This window comes from Electrona antarctica, assembly GCF_951216825.1.
Source record: "Electrona antarctica genome assembly, chromosome: 1".
NCBI lineage: Eukaryota > Metazoa > Chordata > Actinopteri > Myctophiformes > Myctophidae > Electrona > Electrona antarctica.
Window position 1 is genome coordinate 61,960,862 of NC_136806.1, and position 11,615 is coordinate 61,972,476.

Here is an 11,615-nt window from a genome sequence, read left to right on the forward strand (position 1 = left end):
CGTCGACTAAAACTGACGGAAAATGTTCGCCGACTACCTTTTTTCACTGAGGAAGACTAAATAACAAAATAAAAACTAAGCTGTGATGACTAAAACTAAGACTAAATATACTGACAATTTCATCAACAAATACAAACTAGACTAAAATGTTAAGGTGGAGAAGAGATCCAGTAGAACTAAAAGACAAGTCATGTTATGCTTGGTTGCTGAAAATAGCAGATCTACAAGCCCACAACGCGTCGCATTGCGACACGTTGTGAGCTTGTAGATCTGCTATTTTCAGAGCCCACAACGTGTCACATTGCGACACGTTGTGAGCTTGTAGATCTGCTATTTTCAGCATGTAAACTCAGCCATTACGACGCCACCAAGGCCCACCAAAATACATTTTAGTCAACTAAATTAACTGTAGATTTTGTCAACTAACATCTTATATTTAGTCGACTAAAACTAGACTAACACTAAAACTTTTCAGATGACTAAAATATGAAATATGACACACACACACACACACACACACACACACACACACACACACACACACACACACACACAGATATGTTCAAATGGGGGTCCCTGGTACAAATATGTTCAAATGGGGGTCCGTGGTCAAATCCATATTAATGTCAAACTCTATGGTATAAATGAGTCATCACCACAGGGAGCTTTAGATCTTACATTAGACTAGATGTCTGCATGGGTTGGTAGACGGGGAGAGTCTTTGACCTTTGACCTGGTATACGGGGAGAGTCTTTGACCTTTGACCTGGTATATGGGAGAGTCTTTGACCTTTGACCTGGTATACGGGGAGAGTATTTGACCTTTGACCTGGTATACGGGGAGAGTATTTGACCTTTGACCTGGTAGACGGGGATAGTCTTTGACCTTTGACCTGGTAGACGGGGAGAGTCTTTGACCTTTGACCTGGTAGACGGAATAATCTTTGACCTGGTAGACGGGGAGAGTCTTTGACCTGGTAGACGGGAGAGTCTTTGACCTTTGACCTGGTAGACGGGAGAGTCTTTGACCTTTGACCTGGTAGACGGGAGAGTCTTTGACCTGGTAGACAGGAGAGTCTTTGACCTTTGACCTGGTAGACGGGAGAGTCTTTGACCTTTGACCTGGTAGACGGGGAGAGACTGAGGAGTGACCTTCTGAGGCATCCTTTGAGTAACTGCTGGTGCTCAGTATGGAGGCTGCAGCAGAGCTCAGTATGGAGGCTGCAGCAGAGCTCAGTATGGAGGCTGCAGCAGAGCTCTGTATGGAGGCTGCAGCAGAGCTCTGTATGGAGGCTGCAGCAGAGCTCAGTATGGAGGCTGCAGCAGAGCTCAGTGTGGAGGCTGCAGCAGAGCTCAGTATGGAGGCTGCAGCAGAGCTCAGTGTGGAGGCTGCAGCAGAGCTCAGTATGGAGGCTGCAGCAGAGCTCAGTGTGGAGGCTGCAGCAGAGCTCAGTATGGAGGCTGCAGCAGAGCTCAGTATGGAGGCTGCAGCAGAGCTCAGTGTGGAGGCTGCAGCAGAGCTCAGTATGGAGGCTGCAGCAGAGCTCAGTATGGAGGCTGCAGCAGAGCTCAGTGTGGAGGCTGAGCTCAGTATGGAGGCTGCAGCAGAGCTCAGTGTGGAGGCTGCAGCAGAGCTCAGTATGGAGGCTGCAGCAGAGCTCAGTGTGGAGGCTGCAGCAGAGCTCAGTATGGAGGCTGCAGCAGAGCTCAGTGTGGAGGCTGCAGCAGAGCTCAGTGTGGAGGCTGCAGCAGAGCTCAGTGTGGAGGCTGCAGCAGAGCAGGTTGTTTCTGGACTTCACCTTCGCTGTCGTTCCCTCTTACGTGTTCCTTGAAGGACAGGGTTCTGTCGAGGGTCACACCGAGGTGGGTTGGATTAGAGGCAGCTTTAGCTTGAGTCCACTCAGATGGATGTTCAGTTCTCTGGCAGCTTTAGCATTGTGGAGATGGAATACGCTGGAAGCTGGGCTTTTTTCAGAACTGGTCCAGTTTGGAAAGGTCTTCACTCAGCACCTGTTCCAGTGGGTCAAATTCTGGTGGTTTGGAATGCCAGACAGATGTCGTCTGCACAGATGAATTTTCAGGATTTGGTGGATGGTGGGTTGTTTTGTGTAGAGGTTGAACAGGGTTGGACCACTAGAACTGAGCCCTGCGGGACTCCATTTATCTGTGTTCTCCGTGTGCCTGTGTTCTGACCTAGGTGAACTCTGAACCTCTGGTTGGTCAGCAGAGTTTGAATTATTGCCGTTGTCCAAGCAGGGAGTGTCCTTTGTGAGTTTCACTGTGAGGTCTTTGTGAGTTTCACTGTGAGGTGTTTGTGAGTTTCACTGTGAGGTCTTTGTGAGTTTCACTGTGAGGTCTTTGTGAGTTTCCCTGTGAGGTCTTTGTGAGTTTCCCTGTGAGGTCTTTGTGAGTTTCACTGTGAGGTGTTTGTGCCAGACGGTATCAAAGGCAGCTGTGAGGTGGAGGAACACAGTCCCTGTCTTCATTCATCTACCATGCAGACATCTACACCCCCCCACTGCTCCACTTCCATCTAGACCAACCCTCCACCAGCTGACTTCACCGTCCAATCAGCTTGGACAAAGGAATGGGAGTCCAAGGAGGTCCCAAACAAACAGTAATCGTTTTCCTCTAATGACTGTAACTGATTTATGAACGGCAGTAATGCCCGATGTCCTCAGCCACTTTCATTAGTGTTCAATCTTTTTATAATATTTGTATATTTGTATATTTGATATTTCTATATATTGGGCAAATGTATTGACATTGTTAATAGATACTGATAGCTTTTATCTATCCAGTCTGTAATCACACCTTGGGTGTGACTGTGAGGTGATGATTAGTGATGGTGTGCACCTGCACAACATCACCACTCCTTCAAAAGAGACTTGACTCCCACAACTCCTCACACTGAAGAAGGCTGTTAGCCCAAACGTTTGTCCCGATGAAATAGAGAAATAAACCTGCTTGAATTTGTTTCTTGGTGTGTGCAACCTCTCTACTTTTTATGATGTTGATTTAAGCCGGTGACGCACCATAAGTCAGAGTGCGGTACAAGAAAGTTGACTAAAACAAATGCTTGCAATGATTTCAATGTGTTTGTAAAGGTGTCTAGTAACAAACAAACGTGTACAACAAATGTTTGCAATGATTTCAGAATCATGAGAAATGGTTGACTAAAGGCCTGGTCAATGAGGAGGAGGGCCATTTACATGTAAAATGGCCTCGTTATGTTTATTTTCGTTTTGTTTTCTTTTTTTGTTCGAATAATGTACAAATATGTATGAACAGGAAGGACTGTCAGTTGTATTCAATGTACTTTGTGAAATGTCGCATATAATCCCATATGGGATGGGCCAAAGTGGCATGACACGAAAATAAATATTGCATTCATTCATTCATTCATTCATTCATTTGATATTCTCATTCTTCACATGTTATTGTATGATCATGTGTAGAAGTCATAATTGTTTAATAAATTGATTGTTGATAGGGATGCACGATTAATCGGTAGCATAAATCGGAATCGGCCATATCGGCCATAAAAATGCCATATTGGTATCGGAACAGTCTCAAAATAATACAGATTATTTAATCGGTTTTAAATGAAAAATTTAAAAAATCATGAGTTCAATATAAATCCAAAGTGTCTAGTACCTCTAGTCTAGAACAAAAGCCACATCAAATATGATGTAAAATCTTAAGTAAAAAATAAACTTTACATTTTTCTACATTTAATTTGTGTACTCATCTCATTCAGTCATTCAGTTGTGAAAACAGACACTTGGAAAAGAGTATCTAGGCTATTTATTGATTGCTTTAATACTTTATTAACAGGCTTTGGGCCAAGCACCTATAGGGCCTATAGGCTTGTTTCCATTGTGGTTCTCTGTATGATATCGGAATCGGTCACAATCGGTATCGGCAGATATGACTCTGCAAATAATCGGATATCGGTCATAATTTCATAATCGTGCACCGCTATTTGTTGACAGTCTGTCGTTGTTCCTGTGTATTAATATTCATAGTGTGACAACATGTCCACAATAAGAACTACGTTGGATCCAATCGGAACACACGTTATTATTTCATGTATAAACAAACAATGTCATTTACAGCTAAACATTTCTCTCAAGAATGTTTCTGAATACATTTGAAGCGAGAAACAGACACTGAACGCACTGACCGGATATTGATTCTATTTCTCCAACACTTCCCGTTGATTTCTGAGGCGCGTTGCACTGGACTCACCTGGTATAAACTAATGGAATTCTTTAATTCCTGTATGCAATGAAATCCACCTTCATTTAGTTTTTACTCATGGGTCAATTCCCATTAATAACATCTAACATCAGTTATTATGGTGGGACTTGGAGAGACAAATATTTTCTGAGGTGGTACTTCAGTATAAAAAGGTTGGGAACCAATGGCCTAATGGACTACTTTCATTACCGTAAGCAATGAAATACTTTGTTTCATTTGTACTTTTGGATCAATCTGGTAATTTATTGTGTACGTAAATAGCCATATATTGGGTCGCCAACTGAATAAGGAATAAGGAATCGTCCCTTGTTTGGAAACAACAATAAGACACACTTTGTTATTTGTAAACTAAAAGACATGTCCGTTATTGAACTGATAGGAGACACACTTTGTTCCTTATTTGTAAACTAAAAGACATGTCCGTTATTTAACTGATAGGAGACACACTTTGTTCCACTTCCTTATTTGTAAACTAAAAGACATGTCCATTATTGAACCAATTGATGGAATCAATCAATGACACATCCTTCAAAATCAGTTCAATATATCAATATCATATATATAAACATAGAATACAGCTTGTTAAAATACATTCATATACAAACATATAGTAGAATACAGTTTGTTAAAATTAATTCATATACACACTATAATACAGATTGTTATTTATCCTCTTAAACCCTCTAGACTTACTAAACTGGACCTGAGTTGTCTCTGTACTTCTTTTCTTTTCTGTCTACACCAAATGTTGCCAAACATAGTCGTCCTACAGCTTGTAGATCTGCTATTTTTGGCTGAAGGTTCCCCCCAGAATAGAGGGTATGCGAATTACATCATCATCATACCCAGAAGTTATGCGGGAACGTCACCTACTGAGTGGCTTGTAGATCTGCTATTTTCATTTCCTTCTTTCTTCTCAAACGTTCTCTTGCGTTCGTTTAGCCTAAGCTTCTTAAACTTCCTACATTTATGTATTTATGTATTGTAATGCATGAAATTATGTTTTTGGAATATGTTGGAACTTGGAATACATGTAGGCTAATTATTTTCTCGCTTTAAAAAAAGAAAAAAACCTTATTATAATATAACCTTACAGGTCTGTAACTCTGAGTGTAACACAATACACATGGAACCAAATGGACCCTTACACAAAACTGTAACTGAACTATGACCTTCTGGAATTAAACCATTACAAATAATCAATGGATTCTATTGGTCCTTAAAGTCCTCAAAGTTATTTCAATAGCTTCACTGAGTGTCTGTAATCTGAATCCATGTGGAACTGTTTGAAGAGCGGATGACATGTTTTAAATCTGTGTTTAGAACATTTAAATACACACAATTCATGAATTGCCAATCACACCGATAACAGTAATCACTGCCTTAAATAAAATAAAAGCCATCTAATTATTCACCAGCAAAACACAGACTGTGCACACAGAATGACCACAGTTAATAAAAAGAAGAGTACCGGTACCTCAAATTGCCATTGCTGTACTTTAATATAGGGCCTTTATGTATTATATGTATTATATTGGGTAAAATTATATACCTAAAATGATATACCTGGGATTAGAGGTAGTTGCAAACGTTGTGTTTATGGTGTGACAAATGTTGTGTCTGCCTCTCTCAACCGTGGATGTTTATTATTTTAATGTCATGTCCGATGTTTGTCCAGCAGAGGGCGACAGACTCACACATTTGGTGTCACATATTCCTCGACCCCATTCAGACAAGGAGCAATCTGAGAACCCATCGCTAAAAAATAAAGGAAAAATTTATTATTTCCTGTGAATGTGACGTTAGTCAACAGTCTGTCTTGAGAGACTAGACAAGAAGAACAGTTCATTCAAAGTGAGCAGAAGACTCAATGCAGTCAGTGGACATCCATTTATCTGGATTTTACACTGACACAACAGAAGACTCAATGCAGTCAGTGGACATCCATTTATCTGGATTTTACACTGACACACTGGCCCCCAATGATGGAGAGTTGGTAAACAAATGGACCCTTGTAGATCTTTAACTCTTGAGAGTGTACAATGAAACCAAATGGACCCTTATGGCTCCATTTGGTTTAATTTGATGACATCAAATTAGTGTTAAACATCTGCATTACTTAATTTACGAGAAGTGCACAATAATAGAATGTAGAATTGTTATTTTGATCAACGTTTGCCTGTTATCTCTCCTATGGTACCAATTATCAATTCAACATGGAATTGTGGACAAAATCTTATCCGACGGCAACAGAATATAAGTTTTGGGTCTGAAAGGCTGGTCCGAGTGGCAATATTATACTATAACAAATTGCTACAAAACAAAAGCCTCATAGCCAGTCATTTTGACATAAACAAGAAGGGTTCATTTAGGTCAGATAATGATGTTGTAGGCCGACCAACCGTGCATGTTTAAAGATGTACGCTTTACGAAAAAAAGACTTTTCAAATATATTGATTGTATAATTATAATATTATAATACTTCATCGTACAGTCAGTGTCAGGTGTGTGGAAAAAACACAGATCTACAAGCTCAAAACTTCTGTCACGTTGCGTCGAGTTGTGAGCTTGTTGTGAGCTTCCACTGTCGTGTGGAAGCCTCACATGTCTAATTTAGACATGTGACGACAGTGTTTGGATGGTTTGATGGTGTCTGGATTTGGCCGCTATGGCAAACCCGGAGGTTGCCGGCTCGGGCACCCTAGCTAAATCATTAGAGCATGCCCTGGGCTACATCTGTGCCAAATTTGGTGCTTCTAAGACTGATTACCGCAAAAATATGACTAAAGTCTCGGACTATATCATCTGAAATAGTGTCCATATAGCCTATGTGATGATAGTCATTAAAGCTAATTATGCCGATTTACTAAACTTAGCATCCAGCAGTTTCTACATGCTGGGGCCCATAGTAAACATTTCTAACATAAACGTTGGTGTACTCAACATGTCCGGGTTCACATTCTGGCTACTATAGACTATGTATGGCTTTTGAAATGACGTCATAAGGCAGTTTGTTTAGGGCACTAATGACGACGTGAGATGTAAAAAGAAAAAAACATACCCGTGTTAACCCATTTTGGGCGGGAACCCCATTTGGTGTTTTAAGCATTCTGTTATACTTATCTACAAGCTCATAGCGTGCCACCGAGTGGCGCGCTACGAGCTTGTATGTCTGCTATTTTTTTTAAATAGTGACAATGTGGCACAAATCTTTGAATATATATTTCAGAGCGAAAACATTTAATTACAATATTGGCTTCTGGGGGGTCCCTGGAACTACATATTTTGAGATGGGGGTCCGTGGCACAATAGAGATAATTCTGGTGGTCCTTGACATGAAAAAGGTTGAGCACCACTGACATAGAAACATGGGTTTTTCAGAAAAATGTTAGGATTTTTTTATCGACCTCAGTCCAAAATGTGAGGGACGTCTTCTCATTGTACATCATCATGACGTAACCATTTGCTCAGACACATAATGACGTAAATTCTCCATTCATTGTCAATGGGAATTTAATGTTTGTGTAAGACGAAAGTCTACACTAATAGCTGAATATAGGAGCTCATATAGGGTTTGTGTGAACACAAATATTGGCTTGTTTTGATTGGCTGATCACCCCACAGCGATGAATTGATTGGCTGAATTCATATATATTGAAATTTGAAGCTAAAAGTGAGGGCAGAAAAGCGGGGAGGGAAAAGTGAGGACGCAAATTGTGATTGGCCGGAATGAGACGATGATGATGATGCCCCTCACTTTACAAAAATTAAATAAAAACGTTTGGAGTTACAATGGATTTGTATTGGAAGGGGTGTGTGTGTTTGTGTGTGTGTGTGTGCGTGTGCGTGTGTATGTCTGATAAAACGAGTCAAACATCTAAATACTGAATGGAGCAACTGAACATCTGGGGGTTCAAAAGCCCAGATATGGATAACATAACATTACCCATATATTGTCTTTTAAGTGAAATTATTTATTTAAATGTTTTAATCATTTTACTGTCTATAAATTATTAATTTGAACATGCATATTTGTAGGCCTATATGTCCATTTATATTGCACCGATTGTTTTCTAATGCGTGCTTATATTTATGTTTTCTACTGTCTGTTTATATTGCATGGTTTGCTCTTTGTTTTCTTTGAACCTGTACAGGCAGGTATAGCTGAGTTAGGGGGAACACACTCACCTGGTTGGGCTTAATGATACATGTCCTAGACTCACTGTCAGCACTGTGTCTTGTCTTGCAGCACACACAACAGAGAGAGAGAGAGAGAGAGAGAGGCAGGCAGGCAGGCAGGCAGGCAGGCAGTGGCACGCACGCACGCACGCACGCACGCACACACACACACACATGAGACAGAGAGAGGCAGTGAGAGAGCAGATAGAGAGAGAGAGAGAGAGAGAGACTGCATCATTTTCATCTATAAAGCCATTCTTGGTGATCTACCTCCTTACATTTCCTCCAAATTATATTTTGTTGTAATTTTTCAACCTATACGGTGTGTAGTACCAGCATTCAAATCTGAAAGAAATGTCTCTCTTTCTTTGCCCCTTGGTCATGGAACGACCTGCAGTCCAGACTAAAATTTGCCTCGAGAGTTTTCTTTGAGAAGTTTCAAGGGGATAATTTCCGATGTACATTCAAACATCCGCACATGTGAGGTCCAGTGTGGATGTGTAGTAGCCGTGGTATAGGCCTCTATATTTATTATTTCTGTTCATGTTGGACTATTTTCTCTCTGACTTAATGCAGTTAACCCATTTAGACCTGTGGTCGATTCTAAAAAAATATCTTCTAAATCCTAACAGTTTTCTGAAAAAACAGTTTTTATGTCAGTGGTTCTCAACGTTTCCATGTCAAGGACCCATCAGAATTTTCTGTATTTGCCGCAGACCCCACCAGAAGCAAAGAATTGAGTTAAAAACTTTCACTCTGAAAAAATATATATTCAAAGATTTGCGCCACATGTTCACGATTTAAAAAAAATAGCAGATCTACAAGCTCGTAGCGCGGCACTCGATGCCGCGCTATGAGTTTGTAGATCTGCCATTTTTCAATAGCTAAAGTATAACATAATGCTTAAAACACCAAGGGGTTCCCGTTCTGAATGGGTTAAGTAAATATAACATCAAAAAGTTCATCTTGAACTTATAGTAGTGTAGAAGGCTATCCAACACACATAATACCTTTTTCTTTGAAAGCCCTTCACCTGACTCCATGTCCAGATCAGCTGACCTTTTCTGATTCTTCTCAGATAGATAGACGGACAGACAGACAGACAGACAGACAGACGGGATTTCATTAAAAGGAAAAATAAAGTGTTAAAACTAACTTCATTTTCATCATTTTGAAGTTATTGTAATATTACAAGAACAACCAAGTTACCTTTTTCGTTGAAGGGCCGGGGATTTCCTCATCCCCCTCTTCACCCAGAGGAGTCACAGGACAGTGGGATGGCTAATGGTAGAAAGCAGAGTTCATCAGCGTACCATGTGCCAAGCCTCAGCATAACCTATACCCACATTTGGGACTAACCGTTTTAGAAAAAGGCAATAAAAACTAAGACTTAAGTATTTTGACAATTTCGTCAATAAATAAAGACTAGACTAAAATGTTAGGGAGGAACTAGTGGAGAAGAGATCCAGTAGAACTAAAACATAAGTAAGTTTGGTTGGGCTCGGGTGTTGCGCTCTGAAAGTAGCAGATTTTCTGCCGGAAAATACTGTTTTTTGCCAATTTTTGTTTTACATCTCTGTTGCTTAGCGGACGGTGTGGTGTTGTAGAGGAGGTCTCCCCGGACATGTGCATATGTCACACTAGTCGATACATAGCAGGGATTTTTGTCCAGCGTCCACTTTAGTTCACTTTAGTCTGGAAATGGGATATTTTTTACCTTTCACCTCGCTGTATGGTGTGCCAATTTTTGTTTTACACCTCTGCTGCTTAGCGGACAGTGTGGTGTTGTAGAGGAGGTCTCCCCGGACATGTGCGTATGTCACACTAGTCGATACATAGCAGGGATTTTTGTCCAGCTTCCACTTTAGTCTTATATTTGCTAGCTTAGATTTGCCAAAAAAACAGTGTCCTTTCACCTCGCTGTATGGCGTGCATTTTTTTTTTTACACCTCTGCTGCTTAGCGGACGGTGTGGTGTTGTAGAGGAGGTCTCCCCGGACATGTGCATATGTCACACTAGTCGATACATAGAAGGGATTTTTATCCAGCATCCACTTTATAAAGTCCATGCACTCCAGTGAATGGACTTGGGCACTCCAGTGCATAGACTTGGGCATTTATCCATTTAGATAACTTTTTTACGTTATTTCATTACTTATTTTTACACAGAAACATAATGTGTGTCTTCACAATAACTGTAATGTAATAATAATACTAATAATGTAATGTAATAATTATTTAATTAATTACGCTTTTATTCTGAAAGCAACCGGATGTCTTACATTTGCTAGCTCTCAAACAGGAAGTTCTAGATTTGCCAAAAAGACGGAGCCGTTGCAAATATAAGACTTCTGGTGGACGATCTCTTCAAAATAAGAGTACCCTCTAGAGTATTGAAAAAAAGATTAATTTGCACATTAAAACTATAAATTAAGCATTAAAACTATAAATTAAGCATTTAAACGATGCTATAGGAAATTGGCACACCATACAGCGAGGTGAAAGGTCAAAAACCAGACTAAAGTGAACTAAAGTGGACACTGGACAAAAATCCCTGCTATGTATCGACTAGTGTGACATACGCACATGTCCGGGGAGACCTCCTCTACAACACCACACTGTCCACTAAGCAGCAGAGGTGTAAAAATTAAATTGGCACACCATACAGCGAGGTGAAAGATAAAAAAAATCATCCCATTTCCAGACTAAAGTGAACTAAAGTGGACACTGGACAAAAATCCCTGCTATGTATCGACTAGTGTGACATACGCACATGTCCGGGGAGACCTCCTCTACAACACCACACTGTCCGCTAAGCAGCAGAGGTGTAAAAATGAAATTGGCACACCATACAGCGAGGTGAAAGGTCAAAAACCATCCCATTTCCAGACTAAAGTGAACTAAAGTGGACACTGGACAAAAATCCCTGCTATGTATCGACTAGTGTGACATATGCACATGAGGTGTTTTACACCTCTGTTGCTTAGCGGACAGTGTGGTGTTGTAGAGGAGGTCTCCACGGACATGTGCGTATGTCACACTAGTCGATACATAGCAGGGATTTTTGTCCAGCGTCCACTTTAGTTCACTTTAGTCTGGAAATGGGATATTTTTTTACCTTTCACCTCGCTGTATGGTGTGCCAATTTTTGTTTTACACCTCTGCTGCTTAGCTG

The 11,615-nt window shown here is 40.5% G+C and overlaps 1 long non-coding RNA gene across 1 annotated transcript; it reads right to left on the reverse strand.

The window, feature by feature from the left end:
- Window positions 1-643: 643 nt before the first annotated feature.
- On the reverse strand, window positions 644-1,258 carry LOC306928532. Its single transcript, XR_013790704.1, has 3 exons — window positions 1,152-1,258; window positions 759-853; window positions 644-719 (listed from the first exon to the last, which is right to left on the reverse strand). It is a non-coding gene; the product is annotated as an uncharacterized lncRNA (long non-coding RNA).
- Between the last annotated feature and the right edge of the window lie 10,357 nt (window positions 1,259-11,615).